Raw genomic sequence first — 18402 nt, forward strand, 5'->3', positions numbered from 1 at the left:
ATTAGCTTATAGCAGCAACTTCATTTCACTAATTCTCTTTATGGTCAAATTTAAATCTGTTAAAATTCTTTTTTTCCTGCAAAAATAATAAATATAACAAATATTCATTTACTTTGAGGTTCCAGGGGTGTCTTCAGTTGTCATTGTTGTTTTAGGCAGGTCACTGGCTTCATGTTGTTTAGATAATCCAATGCATAAAATAATCTATTAAGCAGCTAATTACAGTACTGTACATTGATGTTGCCACAGTGTAAGGGTTCACATGTGGCCTATAACGAATATTTTTGTGTCCCAGCCAATGTAATGATATGTAAAAAACATTTTAATAAAATTTTCATAACTTAATTTTTACAATATCCTGTTATACATATTTATTAAGAATGAACTACAATGTTGCTTTCATTTCCCTTACTCAACTTTTGCGCAGGTGCACTCTTTCTCTCCACTAATACTAGCAGTGAATATTTTAGCAGCTGATTGCCACATCATTAGTCTTGGACTAACTTGTTTGGTGTGTGCAACAGGAAATATTTCACTTTTGGAGAATAAGAAAAATTGGTTTATTTGCATTACACTTATTAATTTGTACAGTTATTCAGTGTCTGGTCAGTTAATGTTCAAGTAAAAAATATTAATTTTTATTAAATGTTCTATTTTATATTAATGATTACTCATTTATTTCAGCCCTTTGTATTCAGCATATCTCTATTGAAATAAATCTACTTTTCTATGAAAATTGAAGCTTTTGTATTTTTTTGGCAGCCCACATAAACTTAAACTTTGTTTATTTGACCCATGTTAGCCTTTGAGTTTGACATCCTTGGTATAGTCTGTTAAAAGGAAGGCAGTAGGCTAAAATAAGCCCACATGCCCTCCTGAAATCATGTTGGGGGCACCATGCTAGCAGGTGACATTAGTGGCATAGGTGGATCAATAAACCCTTGATTTTATGGGCCTTGATTTAATGGACTTCGAATTTAATGGACAAAATTTCTGGTCCATATGTAATATGTGAAAATTAACACCCTATTAATTTTTCAATGCTTTTAACCGAAGTTTGCTTTTAATTAAATTAACAGGTTCTTTTTTTATTAGTTCACTGTTATTTTTAACAAATTTTGGCAAATAGGCCATATGTTGGAAGAAACAGTAATTTGCCAACATAAATAAATATTACATATCTACAGCTATAGTTTACATATTTAAATCCACAAATCACTGCTCATAAACAATGTTCAGTGAATGCTTACCGGTGATCACACTGCATCTCATTCAGTAATTGGTTCTGTTGTTTTATGACTTGACTTTCTGCAGCAGTTTTAACATGCTCTAAGCCAGTGTTTCCCAACCTTCTCTCATGATGAGAATCACCTGGTGGAGTTGTTAAAACACAGATTCCTGAATCCCAACTAAGAAGTGCTAAACTAGAATTTTTGGGAACATACAGGTAAAATTGTATACTTAACTAGTGCTCTAAGACAGATTTTATATTCAGAGCACTAAGTTAGGTATGCAATTTTACCTATATGTTCTCAAAAATTCTAGTTTAGCACTTCTTAGTTGGGATTCAGGAATCTGTGTTTTAACAACTCCACCAGGTGATTCTCATCATGAGAGAAGGTTGGGAAACACTGCAAGCCACACCCCAGCCATGTGCATTTGTTTACTTCCAGTGACTGGTGAGTGCAAGCATTTACTAGACCTATTCAGTATAAATTTAAGTTACAGTAATACATATAGAAAACTTTTCTGTGGAATTAAACTTTTCATACATACTTAATTTTAATTATATAAATGTATGTACTGAAGTAAAAACAAGTAAACTAGTCTAGCCAGTGTGACTCAGCAGTTGAGCATCGACCCAGGAACCAAGAGGTCATGGGTTCAGTTCCAGGTCAGGATACATGCCTGAGTTGTGGGCTTGATCCCCAATAGGGGGCATACAGGAGGCAGCCGATCAATGATGTGTGTCTCTCATTAATGTTTCTATCTCTCTAGCCATCTCCCTTTCTCTCTCTCTAAAAATATTAGTTTAAAAAACCTCCAAACATTGCCGAAACCGGTTTGGCTCAGTGGTAGAGCGTCGGTCTGCGGACTGAAAGGTCCCAGGTTCGATTCCGGTCAGGGGCATGTACGTTGGTTGTGGGCACATCCCCAGTAGGGGGTGTGCAAGAGGCAGCTGGTTGATGTTTCTCTCTCATCGACGTTTCTAGCTCTCTATCTCTCTCCCTTCCTCTCTGTAAAAAAATCAATAAAATATATATAAATAAATAAATTAAAAAAAACAAACCTCCAAACATTAAAAACAAAGAACAGCTAAATTAGTCAATTTTTTTAGCCAACACATTTGGGGAAACCTACTTTATTATATAACGAACTTTTGGCTTTAAGGGACAATGTCTCACCTGAATTAATCCATTATTTCAAGGTTTTACTGTATAGAGAAAGGAACTAGGAATAGAAGAACCTACTGGAAAGATTTGAAGGATCAGATAGGATCGTTATGTCTAGAGGACAGGTTTTTAGATAGGATATGAAAAACAGGTTTCAGAGGGTGGCATAAAACCTTAAATTCTAACTAGCAGAATATCTTGTAGTTTTATAGGGAGAGATAAAGATGAGTGGGAAGTGTATATGACTTGGTTCATAGATTTATACTTGATTTGGGTGCACTCAGACAAGTTTTTTTAACTTCTCTGAATATGTTTGCTTCTGTATAAAATCCTATCTAATAAAGAGGGAATATCCTAATTGACCATCACTCCATCACAAAGATGGCTGCACTCACAGCTGAGGCCAAGTTCCCATAAGAAGCTTTAACGAGCAATCAACAGGGACCTGAGGCTACACCCTCCTCCACCCCCATAGGGTTTGACAGGGGACCTCAGGCTGTGTCCACCACCCAGCAGGGTTTGACAGGGGACCTCAAGGTGTGCTTCACGTCCTGCTGCTGAGCTAGGGGACCTCAGGCTACTTCCTTGCCCCAGCACCAGGCCGGGGGACCTCAGGCCTGCCCCCTGGCCAACAGGGCTTGACGGAGGACTTCAAGGTACACCCTGGGTTCGGGAACTCAGACCGCACCCCAACCCAAAGGGGCTGGACAGGGGACCTGAGTCTGTGCCCCACTGCCTGGGCTGGGCCGGGGGACCTGAGGCTGCGTGGTCCCCACCCCTGCCTCATGGGGCTTGGTGGAGGACCTCAGGCTATGCCCCCGACCCGGCGGAGCTTTATAGGGATCTCAGGCCATGTCCCCCACCTGGAAGGGCTTGTCAGAGGACCTCAAGGCACTCCCCCCACCCCGGTCTGAGCTGGGGGACCTCAAGCCACACCCCCTTTTCTGACACTGGGCCAGGGGACCTGAGGCTATGGCCCCTGCCCGACAGGGCTTGACCATGGTGGGACTCGCCTGATCTGGATCTAGCCCAGTGGCTGGGTCTGGGTCTCACACAATTTTGAGGTGCATGTGGGTGGGCAGGGACTTGACTCTGTGTCTCGTGGTGAGCCCCAGACTCTGACAGGAGGAACGTTTTCATATACATTTTACTAAATTTCTTTCATCTCTGACACTTCTATTGAAGAGAAAGGGTAAATAGCAATATTAAATTATTTCCTCTTTTCCCCCTTTTAATGTGCATGAATTTTGTGCACCAGGTCACTAGTGGAGGTAACAATAACTTCTTTAGAGTAGCTATAGCAATGAGGGTGAAATGAGGCTAAAGGAGCTCAGTAAATGTTTGCTGAATCTGAATTAAAGCACTCAATATATGTTTGAAATTCTGAAGAGACTATAGAAATGCCTGTTAGGACTTAAATCAATACATGTAGTTATAGTAAACAGTAGATCAAGAAGATAAAAGTGTAATGTGAAATAAAAGTGGTCCAATATCCGTGGTGGGAATTGAAGGAACTGAACAAAAGTAGATAATAATTGCCCTAACCGGGCTAAGTGGATAGAGCATGGGCCTGCTGACTGAAGGGTCTCAGGTTTGATTCCCTGTCAGGGTACATGCCGGGTTGTGGGTTTGATCCCCAGTATGGGGCATGCAGGAGGAAGGTGATCAATTCATCATTGATGTTTCTATCTCTCCCTTTTCTTTCCTCTCTGAAATCAATTATTTAAAAAAGTAGATAAAAATTAGAGGTGGGAAGTAAATAAACTTAAAAACAGGCTTTTTTTTTTTTTTTTTTTTTGTCTTAGGAACTTATTGGTATGCCATCAGTGATCAAGTTAGAGTTTTCCTGTAGAGATAAGACACCTGGTTGGTGCCTGGAGTAAAAAGCAAACCCAAAAACACTTCCTGATAGGAGGAAGTGTCAAGTGCATGCATGATATTAAAAATTCTTATAGTTAGCCATCCAGATTATCCCATTGCCTCATCTGTATTTTCTGGTTTTATATAGTAAACATTTGATACTGTGCCATATTATATATAGTGGGTCTTTTGGCGCATGAATTATACTAGAGGGAATCCCTCCTGACATTATTGTTACTAGTGTTGCTTTTAGGGAAGCTGTAATAGACATTTATTATTCATTTTGACTAGCAGCATCTGAATTATTTTATGTTTGAGGAATCTTCATCACCCTTTTTAAAAAATTAAACTTTCTTTTTAGAGCAGTTGTTGGTAACAAAAATTAGAGAGCTTTCATATACCTGAGATGTTAATAGTACCAGTTCCCTATTATTAACATCTTATATCGATGAGATACATCTGTTATAATTATTAACTTCCACAGTTTACATTAGGGTTCACTTGGTATTTTATGGTTCTTTGGTTTTGACAAATGTATAATGTCATGTATCACCATTAAAATATCATAGAGAATAGTTTACCCTAAAAATCTTTTGTGCTCTAATTAGCCATCCCACCCCAGTTCATGGCAACCACCAATATTTATACTGTCCCTATAATTTTTTTCTTTTTCAGAATGTCATATACTTGGATGCAAGCATTAGGTAGCCCTTTCACACCAACTTCTTTCACATAGCAGTGTGATCTAGATAATTTATTTTCATGGCTTAATCACTCATTTATTTTTATTATTGAGTGATACTTCATTGTACCATAGTGTTTATTCACCTACTGAAGGACTTGATTTTTGCCAATTTTTGGCATTTATAAACAAAGCTGCTTTAAACATTCATGTGCAGGTTTTTGGATGGGAGTAGATTTTCAACTCAATTGGGTAAATACGTAGGAGCATGGTTGATATATCATGTATGATAAGGTTATGTTTTTCTTTATAAAAAACTGCTAAACTCTTTTCCAAAGCGCATTTACCATTTTGCTTTCTCAAGCATGTGCTTGATTTGAGATTATATCTTTTTTTAAAATTATTTTTTATTACAGTTGACATACACTATTATATTAGTTTTAGGTGTAAAGCATAGTGATCAGACATTTATATACCTTAGGTAATAATCACCCTGATATATCTAGTATCCTCTGATCTCTGGGTCGTCAACTGCCCTGAGGGCTGCCAGACTGTGAGGGGGTCAGGCCGGGCTGAGTGACACCCCCCCCCCCACTCCAGTGCATGAATTTTCATGTACTTGGCCTCTAGTTGTAAATAATACAGCAATGAACATATGGATGCATGTGTCTTTTTGATTTAGTGTCTTAGGTTTCTTTGGATAAATACCCAGATGTGGAATTGCTAAGTCCTCCTTTGACTCTTATAGCCTTTATTATATATATATATATTTTTTTTTTTTTATTGATTTTTTACAGAGAGGAAGGGAGAGAGATAGAGAGCTAGAAACGTCGATGAGAGAGAAACACTGACCAGCTGCCTCTTGCACACCCACTACCGGGGATGTGCCCACAACCAATGTACATGCCCCTGACCGGAATCGAACCTGGGACCTTTCAGTCCACAGACCAACGCTCTACCACTGAGCCACACCGGCTTCGGCTCTTATAGCCTTTATTTTAAAGTGTATTTTGTCTGGTATAAGTATTACTACCCCAGCTTTTTTTCCCTGTTTCCATTGTTATGAATTTTTTCCATCCCATTACTTTCAGTTTGTGTGTGTGTGTGTGTGAGTGTGTGTGTGTGTGTGTGTGTGTCTTTCAATCAGAAGTGACTCTTATACGTAGCATATACATGTAAGGGTCTTGATTTTCTTTTTTTTTCATCTATTCAGCCATCTTAAATCTTTGATGGGAACATTTCAATTTTACTTTTAAAGTAATTGTTGACAGATATGTAGTTGTTGCCATTTTATTATTCATTTATTTTAGAATAGTTTGATGATTTTTTATAATGTATTTTTATTGCCGAAACCAGTTTGGCTCAGTGGTAGAGCACCGGTCTGAGGACTGAAAGGTCCCGGGTTCGATTCCGGTCAAGGGCATGTACGTTGGTTGCGGCTGGTCGATGTTTCTCTCTCTTCGACGTTTCTGGCTCTCTATCTCTCTCCCTTCCTCTCTGTAAAAAGTCAATAAAATATATTTTAAATATATATATTTTTTTTTATTTTTATTATTGATTCAGAGAGGGAGAGGGAGAGATAGAAACATCGATTGGCTGCCTCCTACATGCCCCCTACTGGGGATCAAGTCCACAACACTAGCATGTTCCTTTGACCAGAATCAAACTTGGAACCCTTCATTCCACAGGCTGATGTTCTGTCCACTGACCCAAACCAGCTAGGGCATGTTTTTTTAAAAAAAGAGAGAGATAGAGGGAGCATCTGAGAAAGAAAGAAAGAGAGACATCGATGAGAAACCATATTGATCAGCTGTCTCCTGCACACCCCCTACTGGGGATGGAGCCTGCAACTCAGGCATGTGCCCTGAGTGGAAATTGAACTGACAACTTTTGGGAGAACTAGACAATGCCCAGCCCACTGAGCCACACCAACCAGGAATTACTATTTATATATTTTTTTATTTTTATTTTTCTTCATCTTAAGAAATCTTTAACATTTCTTCTGATAGTGTTTTGGTGAAAGTCATCAGCTTTTTCTTATCTGGGAACCTTTTTATCTGTCCTTCAATTCTAAATGATAGCTTTGTTGGGTAGAGTAATTTTAGTTGTAGGTCCTTTCTTTTTATCTCTTTGGATATTTCATATCAATTCTTTCTGATGAGAAGTCGGTTAATAATTATATGGGAGCTCCCTGGTAAATAACTAACTGGTTTTCTCTTGCTGCTTTTAAAATTCTCTTTTTGTGTTTCATTCTTGGCATTTTAATTATGATGTGTATTGGTTTGGGCCTCTTTAGGTTCATCTTGTTTGGGAGACTGCACTCATGTTAGGGAAGTTTTTTGTCATTATTTCCTCAAATAGATTTTCAATTCCTTGCTCTCTCTCTCTCTCTTTTCCTTTTGGTACCCCTATCATGCAGGTGTTGGTATGCTTGATGTTCCACGCCCCTTAAACTATCCTCATATTTTTAAATATATTGTCCATTTCAACTTTTGTATTCTTCACTTATGGCTGATTCTTTTTATGTTTTCTATCTTCATTTTTATACTTCCTATCTTTTTTGTTGAAATTCTGACTGTTATCATTGAGCATCTCTATAAACTGTGATTCTAATACATTGCTTGTCTCCGTTTTGTTTAGTTCTTTTTCTGGAATTTTGTTCTGTTCTTTCATTTTGGATATGTTTCTTTGTCTCCTTATTTTGTCACCCTCCCGGTGTTGTTTTTATGTATTGGGTATATCTGCTATATCTCCTGATCTTGGTAGAGTGGCCTATGTAGTGTAAGACCCAGTAGTGCAGATTCCCTGGTCACCTAAACCAGGTGCTCCAGGAGTGTCCTTTGTGTGGGTTGTGTGTGCCCTCCTGTTGTAGTTGAACCTTGATTGCTATTGGCACATAAATGAAAAGGATTGACCCTTGTGCTTATTGCTTGTGTGTCCAAGCATCCCCTGAGATTGCCTGGAATTCCTCAAGCATGATTTTTTGTTTGTTTGTTTGTTTGTTTGTTTGTTTGTTTTTAATCCTCACCTGAGGATACACTTGTTGATGAGAGAGAGAGAGAGAGAGAGAGAGAGAGAGAGAGAGAGAGAGAGAGAGGGAGGGAAACAAGAGTGAGAGAATATTGATTGGTTGCCTTCTGTATGTGCCCCAACAGGGGATCAAACCTGCAACCTCTTGGTATGTGGGATGACTCTCCAAATGAGCCCACACTGGCCAACTCTTCAAGAAATTTTTTAACGGAAGACTGCAGCAAGGTCCCAGGCTGGCTGCCTCCAGAAAATCCCACAGCTCTATGGGAGCTTGGCAGGGTGGAGCCTCCTGGAGTCTGCAGGGTAGGGTTAATGTAGTTCCCATGGCGGTGGTGTCCCAACACAGGAACAATGGTGCTGGTTGAGCAGCCCTCACCCTAAAGTCACACAACTCAGTCTGTCCCTGTGTGTCTTTGGCAATCTCTGAGCTTGCGTGGAATATCCCAAGAGTTTTTCAAGACTGATTGCAATGTGGGCCAGACTGGCTGCCACCAGTAGATCCCTCATCCATTAGCTTAGAAAGAAAGGCCCTCAGGGAGTTGACAGGGTGGGGCTAGTTAGTGTAGCTCGCTAGGCTAATTTCATATGTAAGAAGTGCTTGATACAGTAGGAGATATGGTGTCTATCAGTGGTGTGGGGGAGAAGAGAGAAACTCAAAACAGGGAGACTGACAGCTGTCCCTCTACTTATCCCAGAAGCCACACAACTCAGTCCCTACATGACTTCAGTCCCATTTGGTGCCATCCCTCCACTGGAGCCCAGGGTGAGTGCCTTCAAGTAAGATTTTGTATGCTTGCCCTTTAAGAAGATGCCTGGGTTTCTAGCAGATTACTGTGTCACCCAGATCCTTGGTCGGCAAACTGCGGCTCGAGAGCTACATGCGGCTCTTTGGCCCCTTGAGTGTGGCTCTTCCACAAAATACCACGGCCTGGGCGAGTCTGTTTTGAAGAAGTGGCATTAGAAGTTTAAGTTTAAAAAATTTGGCTCTCAAAAGAAATTTCAATCATTGTACTGTTGATATTTGGCTCTGTTGACTAATGAGCTTCCTGACCACTGACGCAGGTGGATGGGATCCTTGCTGATTTTCATAGCCAGTTGTTATATGGGCTCCTCTTCTCATCACTGCTGCTCTGAGCTGAGGAACCTTTCATGGGGTTTAGATCCCTTGCTTCTCAGGGATATCCCACCCAAGTGTCAACCTCTGCAATGGATGCAAGGCCATCCCATTTTCATGTCTCCACCTCTTCTACCAGAGTTCGAGAGATTTCTGTATATATCCTTAGTTATTAGACATATTCAGTTTTCAGATAATTATTTGTTTTTTGTTCTATAATTTAGTTGTAATTTTGATGTGGTCCTGGGAGGAGTTGAGTGTAACTTCCACCTACCTCACTGTCTTGGCTCTTATCTCCTTAAGCAACATTCAAATATACCATACAGCAGTGTCAACTATAATAATGTTGTACATTACACCCCCATTACTTAATTCTTAAGGGGGCCATTCTAACCGCACCCATCTCCACCTCTGGTACCACACACAAATCTGATCTTTTTTTCTATGAGTTTTTTTTTTTTTTTTTTTTTTTAACATATAAATGAGACCATACGGTATTTGTCTTTCTAACTTATTTTACCTAGCATAGTACCCTCAAGGTCCATACATGTTGTTACAAATGGCAGGATTTTCTTCTTTTTTATGTCTGAATAATATTCCACTGGAGATACATATATCACAGCTTCTTTACCCATTCATCTACGATGGACACTTAGGTTGTCTCCATGTTTTCGCCATTGTGTAAATAATGATGCAGTGAACATGGGGTGCAGATATCTCTTTGACATAGTGTTTTTATTTTGTTTGTTCAGATCTTTACCCAGAAGTGGAATTGCTGGTTCACACAATAATCTAATTTAAAATTTTTTAGAAACCAACGTACAATTTTCCATGATAGCTGTATCAGTTTACATTACCATCAGCTGTGCAAAAGGGTTCCCTTTTCTTCACATTCTCAACAGCAATTGTTCAAGAAACTTCTGTATATATCCTAGTGTCTCTTTGATGATATCAATAATAACAGGTATGAGCTGATAACTCAATGTGGTTTTCATTTTCACTTCTGTAATGATTAGTGATGTTGAACAACAGCATTTATCTGTAGGCCATTTGTGTATCTTCTTTGGAAAAATGATTTCCTTTGCCCGTTTTTAAATTGCCTTTTAAGTTCTTTTGCTGTTGAATTGTAGTTCTTTATATATTTTCAGATATTAACCCTTATCAAACATGACTTGCAAATACTTTTTCCCATTCTACAGATTGTCTCTTCATTGTGTGAGTCATTTCCTTTACTGTGCAAAGCTTTTCAGTTTGATATAGTCCCACTTGTTCAGTTTCATTTTGTTTGTGTTTCAGGTATGATAGCCAAAAAACTCATTGCTAAGACATATGTCTCAAGGAACTTTTTTCTATGTATTATCGGGAGTTTTATGGTTTTAGGTGTTATGTTTCTTTACTCCAATTTGACTTAATTCTTGTGAGTGGTATAAGACAGTTTCATTCTTCATGTATTATGATTTTCCAATTTCCTAGTACCTCATATTGAAAAGCCTCTCTTTTCTGCATTGAGTGTTCTTGGCTTACTTGTCAAATATTAGTCAGCTATATATTCATGGCTGTATTTCAGTGCTCTTGATTCTGTTTCATTGCTTTATTTCTCTGTGTTTATGCCAGTACCAGTTTTGATGATGAGAGCTTTATAAGATAGCTTGAAATCAGGAAGCATGATGCTTCCCACTTTGATCTTCTTCCTCAGAATTGCTTTGGCTATTTAGGATCTTGTAATTCCATATAAATTTTAGGATTATTTTTCTACTCTGTAAAAAATGCTATTGGAATCTCAGTAGGGATTGTATTGAATCTGTAAATGGCTTTCGGGTAGTATGGACATTTTAATAATATTAATTATTCTAGTCCATGAATACGGGATATCTTATTTGTGTGTGTGTGTGTGTGTGTGTGTGTGTGTGTGTGTTTATTTCTTTTATTGATGTTTTGTAATTTTCTGGGTAGAAATCTTTCACCTTTTTGGTTAAATTTATTTGTAAATATTGTTCTTTCTCTTCCCCCCCCCCCATATAATGTATTGTTATTGTATAGAACACTAGATTTTTGTATATTAATTTTGCATTCTACACCATTACTGATTTCATTGCTTAGATTTAACAATTTTTTGGTGGTGTCTTTAAAATTTTCTAGATATAAAATCATGTCATCTGCAAGTAGAGATAGTTTTACTTCTTCCTTTCCTAGTCTTTTATTTCTGCCTTTTAATTCTTTTTTCTTGACTGTGGGTAGGACTTGCAATACTATGTTTAGTAAGAGTAGTAAGAGTGAGCACCCTTGTCTTGTTCCTGATCTTGGAAAAAAATCTTTTAAGCTTTTACTGTTGAGTATGATGTTAGTTGTGGGCTTGTCATATATAGTTTTTATTATGTTGAGATACGTTTCCTCTATATTTAATTTGTTAAGTGTTTTATCATAAATAGATCTTGTCAGATGTTTTCTCCATGTCTATAGAGATTTTTTTTATTTTATTCTATTAATGTGATATATCATATTTATTGCTTTATATATGGTAAACCATCCTTGTATGCTAGAGATAAATCCCACTTGATTATGGTGAATGATCCTTTCAATATGCTACTAAGTTTGGTTTGCTAGTATTTTATTAAGAGTTTTTAATTTTTGTTCATCAGGGATTTTGGCCAGAATTTTTTTTTTTTTTGGGGGGGGGTGTGTGGAGGAGGAAGAGGGTTCTTATGGTGTCATTTTTTGGCTTTGGCATCAAGGTTATATTGGTCTCATAAAACGAGTTGTGAGTGTTACCTCCTCTTTAATTTTTTTTAGGAGGAGTTTGAGAAAGATTGGCATTATTTAAATGGTTGGTAAAATTTACCAATGAAGCTATCCTATCCTGGGCTTTTCTTTGATGGGAGATTTTTAATTACTGACTTCTTACTATGAATTGGTCTGTTCAGATTCTCTATTTCTTCGGATTCAATCTTTGTTAAGTGTGTTTTTAAGAAATTTTTGTTTCTTCTAAGTTGTCCAGTTTTTGCATATAGTTGTTCACAATAGCCCCTTATGATCCTTTGTAATTCTGTGGTTTGAGTTGTAATGTCTCTTTAATTCAAGTTTTGATGATTTGTGTTCTTCTTTTTTCCATGGTTAGTCTAGCTAAAGTTTTTCCGTTTGCACATGGCTTGATCCTGTACATAGAAAATCTCAAAGAATCTTCAAAAAATTACTAGAGGCTTCAGGTCAAGATGGCAGCAGAATTATAACTAAACTACAGAACAGCTATCATTCAGAAGTAATTTCTACCTGGACAAAAGTCCTAAAACTACAGATACAAAGAATGCAGGTTGAGAGTGGTAGGAGGGGCAGAGATATAGAACGAGCTGGTCCAACACCCACTTGTGGTTAAAAATCCCTGAGGAGTGACGGGTCCCAGCCCCACAGCAGACCCCCAGGTCCTGGTTCCCATGCCAGGAAAAGAAGTCCCCATAACTTCTGGCTGTAAAAGCCAGTGGGAACTGTGATCGAATGAGGGAGGGCTTCTAGAATCCCAGGAATTCCTCTTAAAGGGACCACACACAGACTCAGATTCACTCACTCTGAGCTACAGCATTGGGGCAGCAGTTGGAAAGGCACCTGGGACATGTGGGGAGGAATTGAAGTATCTGGCATCAGGATGAAAGCTGAAGGGGTAGCTTTCTCCCAAGCAGAAGTGCTAGTAGAGGCCATTATTCCTTTTCTGCACCTCCCCGCCACAGAGCTGGCAGACCAGCATCACAGCTGAGTGTTTCACCCTCTCCTTGAAATGTCCTCTTCTCATTTTTAGCTTGTTAACTTCTGATTGTCTTTCTGAACATTATGTAGTTATCATCTCCAGGAATATTTTTTTCTGATTATCTGGGATGAGTAGGACATTGTTTATATCCCTGTTATAATACTTACTAGTGGCTCAGTGCATGAGATTCATGCACAAGGAGGGGTGTCCCTCAGCCCCGCTGCACCCTCTCCAATCTTAGACCCTAAAAGGGATGTCTGACCTGCAGTCATCCCTCTCACAATCCGGGACCGCTGGTTCTTAACCACTCACCTGCCAACTGCCCTCCGCTGCTGGCTTGATCACCCCAAGGCTTTTATTAGTATAGATATGACCCTTCACAGAAATTTTCACTAACCCTGCTTTAAAATAAAGGCTTGACAATTGAATCATTGGGGCCAGACTCCAAGATTTTCTTTCTTTTAATAGTTGAGGGAATAATGATCTTGTCTTTAAGTTGCCCTGAACATCAATGAGATAATGACTTAGAAAAGTATAAAAGAACCATATAAAGACATCTGTCTTTTTCATGTACTAAAAAGAATAAAGTGGTAAAATGAAAAACACTTTTTATTCTCTCCCTTCCTTCCTTTACAGCCTTTTTTTAAACTTTGAAATTTATAAAAATTTCACTCCTGTTTTCATTTCTTTACATTCAATATTATTTTGTATTAGTTCCAGGTTTTATATTACTGTGTTTCCCCGAAAATAAGACATCCTCCGAAAATAAGACCTACTTACAGGTTTCCTTCTGAGTGAAATATAAGGCATCCCCCTGAAAATAAAGCCCCCCCCCCCAGGCTAAACATGAGAGATTTGGTCCACTGATTCTGAAAGAAATGGAGTCACAAGAAATTCACCAGGAAATTCAGGAATTGGATTGTTATGACGATGTTCCAGAAGATGATGACATGATTATCATTGAATAAATAAGTAAATTCTTGATACTGTAGGATTCACAGTTTGTCTGGTTTGTTTTGACAACTACTGTACTACCATACCGTATACAGGTAATAAATTTCCTTTATTTTCATTTAACAATAAATGTGTTCCGTATTCTTCTTCATGGAAAAATAAGACATCCCCTGAAAATAAGACCTAGTGCATCTTTGGGAGCAAAAATTAATATAAGACACTGTCTTATTTTCGGGAAAACAGGGTAGTTACAGAATAGTGGTTAGACAATCATATACTTTACAAAGTGTCCCCCGATATTTCCAGTACCCACCTGTCATCATACCGTCATTACAATACTATTGACTATATTCCCTATTTAACTGGCAGTAGGTTTACAGGTTCCTTCCAATCTTTCTTTTGGGTTGCTCGCCCTTCCTTTTCTTTCTCACTTTTCCCTCATTTTCTTTACATACCCTGTTTCCCCGAAAATAAGACAGCATCTTATATTAATTTTTTCTCCCAAAGTTGCGCTAGGTCTTATTTTCGGAGGATGTCTTATTTTCGGGGAAACACAGTAGTATTTCAATTGGCCCTCAAAGCTCAGTGAAGGCACTGGGACACGCTTAATCCATTTTATAGACCAGGACACTGAGGCCAATTCCAGTTGGCTGTGGAACTGGACTCAGTGCGCAGGCAGCCCTCACAACTGCTCTCTGCGCCTTTCCTAAGGGACAGCCACAGGGCAAACAACAGCCCTCCCTGTGAGGCTTCCGAGCCTCCTTCTCAAGCTCCTCCGTGGATGCTCCACATTCTTTCCTCTCCCTCGCCCCCCCTCCCCCGCCCCCATTCTTTACTGCTCCCTAGAAGGGGAGCAGGTGGCAGGCTTCGCACTCACTATGCAGGCACTTGCTGCTGTGGGGCAGGTTGGGAACTGGGGTTGGGCGGGCACCGGCTTGCTTTTGGGCCAAGGCGGGAGCAGGAGCCTCCGCCTCTCAAGTGTGTATGCTGCAGCTAGGCCTGTGGGTGCAGGCCCAGTTAGCACCCGGAGCTGCGCTGAACTGCAATGGGGTACCCAGCAGCGCGTCGCACCTCCACTGAGGTGGCACCATCCCTCCACCTCCACCTCAGGGCTACAGGTCCACACCCCTCCACCTGGGCATCCTTCCACGCCGAGGGTCATCACCTCTTGTTTCCCACCGGGCCGACCTGCGTCTTGGGGCCACTGCAGAACCTCGTTCTCTGTGGGTGAGGCAGATCCCCTCCCATCAGCCCCCTGCCCTGACCTGAGGCCCTGCCCGGGCACCTCAGTGACACTCTGCACCCCTTGGGCTGCCCACCTCCTGGCCAGCCACTTTGCTGAAGCTGCAGCACTCGCCTGGGAACTGCCCCTCAGGCGGGGCCTGTCCACTCCCCACCATGGCTACTGGGTGGCTGCTTTGCCCAGAAGCTTCGTCTTCCTTCAGGCACTCTCCTCAGACCCCAGGAGCTTGGCTCCAGTAGCCCCGCCCCTCGGTGGTTCCCTGCAGCCTTCCCCCCCAACCCCCCCAGCTCTCCTGGGTCACCCGCCTGTCCTGAAGCTGCTGGGGTGCCCTGCTGTGGGTAGCGTGGTCCTGGGGCAAGGGGTGGGGTGTGGGGTGCAACTCCAGTAAAGTTTAGTAAACCCCAGGTCCACGTTGGCATTCGGCTACAGGCCTGTGGGCTGGCCACAGGGGAGTCTGCCTGGACAGAAACTCGCATTTAGACCCGGAGTGCTGTCCCAGGCTCTGCAGGCACGCCCACCTTGTGAACAGCTGTGACATGATGGCATCCCAGGCAAATTTGCATATTCCTCCATTATATATATAGATGACACTGTACAGTTTGTTGGCTGAGTACCTGTCTGCCTCCCTCACTAGAATGTGAACTTTTGAGACCTTGGACTGTGATTTTTTTTCTTGGTACCTACAGTACATATAAAAATAGGTGCCAAACAAGTGGGTAGTTAATAAATGATTTTCAGATAAGTTAATTTTATTGTTTACTCTGGAACATATAATTTAAAAGAGGCCTCTCTCTCCTTTTTATTTAATAGCAGAATATATTAGTTATGTATATGTCATGTTTGGTTTTCTTAGTTTTACTTCTTTTTACCAACCTTGTAGTGAATTAGTTCATTAAAGAAACAATTAGTGTTTTATAGAACTTTTAGTAACAATACTGTGAGATGTCATGATTTTAAAGAAATAACATGTATATAAAGCACACAGCATTGTGTGACACACTAAGGACTACTTTAGGGTTTCATTAAGAATTGAATGAAATTTAAAGAGAACAGTGAACCCTTTTCTAGAAAATGGTAATAACTACAGAAAGTTTCATATACAATTCTGGGTAGTTCATAAAGCCTGTGAATAGTTATCTGTGGCCCCAGGTTAAGAACTCTCCTGTTTTAACCCAATGCTATTCTCAGGTAAAATCCTTCAGTAATTCACCACCTCTACCAAATTCCAACACTAATTAGGAAAATAGTGAAAAAGACAGAATGGGTTAAAAATATTTTTAAAGAACTAGGATTTGTTGGAATTGACAAAAATGTATTGGAAATAAAAGCAAACTGAAAATCGTCTAGCCCCCTTTACAGATTTTGTTTTCTTTATTATAAAACCATTCTTGGGTCACAGGAAATTAAGAACAAAATAGCAGAAAATCATAAAAAATAATAGTGAAAATAGTCTGTGTGATTAAAACTTAAGTTCAATAAAATTCAGAGTCTTAAAGTATATATATTACTTTAAAAAGAATGAAATAGGTATTAAACTGAAAGGATTAGAAAAACATCATTGTAAGTCTAAGGAAAATGAAAGAAAATAATAAAAATTGAAAACAAAAATTAATGCATTAAGCCTGGCCATGTGGCTCAGTTGGTTGAGTGTCATCCCCTACACCAAGAGGTTACAGGTTTGATTCCTGATCTAGGTATATGCAGATTTCAGCTCAGGCCCCAGTAGGGGCATGTGTAGGAGGCAGCCTATCTATGTTTCTTTCTCATCAATGTTTCTCTCTCCCTCTCCCTCTCTCTCTCTAAATGTTAAGAAAATACACTTTAAAAATATAAATGAGTTAATGCATTAAAAGAAACCTACTTAAATAACTGCTATAGTCTCTTCTCAGGTCCAGAGTGATTCTCCATAGCACTACTCGCACTTTTCATTGCCCTTAAAAAGACTCACAACATCATTTATATCAGACTTGTGCCTACCTTTAAAAATTATGGTAGCCACATTAAAAAAGTAAAAACAGATGAGATTAACTGTGGTAGTGTTTATTTAACTCAGTATGCCCAGAATATTATTTTAACATGTAATCAATATAAAAACTGTTACAAGGTATTTCCATCGTTGGGTGTTTTTTGTAATGCCTTTGAAATCCAGTGTGTGTTTTACACTTACAGCACATCTAAACAGAGACTAGCCGCATTTCAAGTGCTTGATAACCAGCTTACAAGTTAAATTTAGAAGCAGTAGAAGATGGTTACAATCATAGATAGCATTGGCTATAAGAAAATAATCAACTATGTTAAAAACTAAGAAGAAAAGGAAATAGGAATATAATTGCAGTATAATGTAGTACAATATCATTATTTTTTAAAATATATTTTTTATTGATTTGAGGGGTGGGGGGAAGAAAGAGTGGAACATCCATGAGAGAGAAACACCAGTCGCCTGCCTTCTGCATGCCCCCTACTAGTGATTGAGCCCAAAACCCAGGCATGTGTCCTGACCAAGAATGGAGCTGGCAACCTCTCTCTGCAGGGGATGACACTCAACTGAGTCACGCTGTCCAGGGATTATTACTATTATTAATATGGAAAGAATACAAATCACTAAGAACACTTAAAACCTCAAAAGATAACATAAATAGCCAGTTTATAAAAGAGCTAGTAACAAAAATAAGAGATAGCATTAACCTCAATAAAAATCGAGTATAAATTTAAAAGATAGTAATATACTATTTTCATCTAGCAAGGCGGCAAAGATTTTGAAACTATAATTTTCAGGTTTATGGGAAGTGTCGTAAAAGGCTGTTCCCAAAGATTATGGAGGGAGAATATGAATTTATAAAACCTTTGTTAAAAGCAGCTTAACAATAGACACAAAAATTAGGAATCTATCAAAAGGGAGCAATATTAATTATATAGAAGGGAAAAATACATGCCAAAATGTTCACCTCTGCATTGTTTATAATAATAGCAAATTGAAATCTAATTTTTTACATTAAGAGAATGGTAGAATAGTTTATGGTATAGTCATTTGATGAAATACTGTAATAACATGGAAGAGTCTTTTTTATAATATCTGAATAGGAGATCATATATGTCTAAGGAGAAAAATTAAGCCTATGTGTAGAGCAGCGTTTTTCAACCGCTGTTCCACGGCACACTGTTGCCTGGTGCAGACAAGACAAGAATTTTATAATTTTTCACTATTTTGTTTACTTAATATTTCATAATAAAGTAATTATAAAATACTTTCTTTGTGTTTATTTGATTCCTATTCAAGAGAATTACTTTATATATAGTCAATATAGGCACAGAGTTAAATTTTTTAACATTTTCTAATGGTGGTGTGCCTCGTGATTTTTTTCATGAAACAAGTGTGCCTTTGCCCAAAAA

At 39.0% G+C, this 18402-nt stretch overlaps 1 protein-coding gene across 4 annotated transcripts in view; it reads left to right on the top strand.

The window, feature by feature from the left end:
• The window catches only part of FNDC3A (fibronectin type III domain containing 3A), a 154218-nt gene that overhangs the window by 35368 nt on the left and 100448 nt on the right, over window positions 1-18402 (top strand). The gene's annotated exons all lie outside the window — the stretch shown is intronic.

The sequence above is a fragment of the Pipistrellus hanaki genome, assembly GCF_964339955.1.
Source record: "Pipistrellus hanaki genome assembly, chromosome: 3".
NCBI lineage: Eukaryota > Metazoa > Chordata > Mammalia > Chiroptera > Vespertilionidae > Pipistrellus > Pipistrellus hanaki.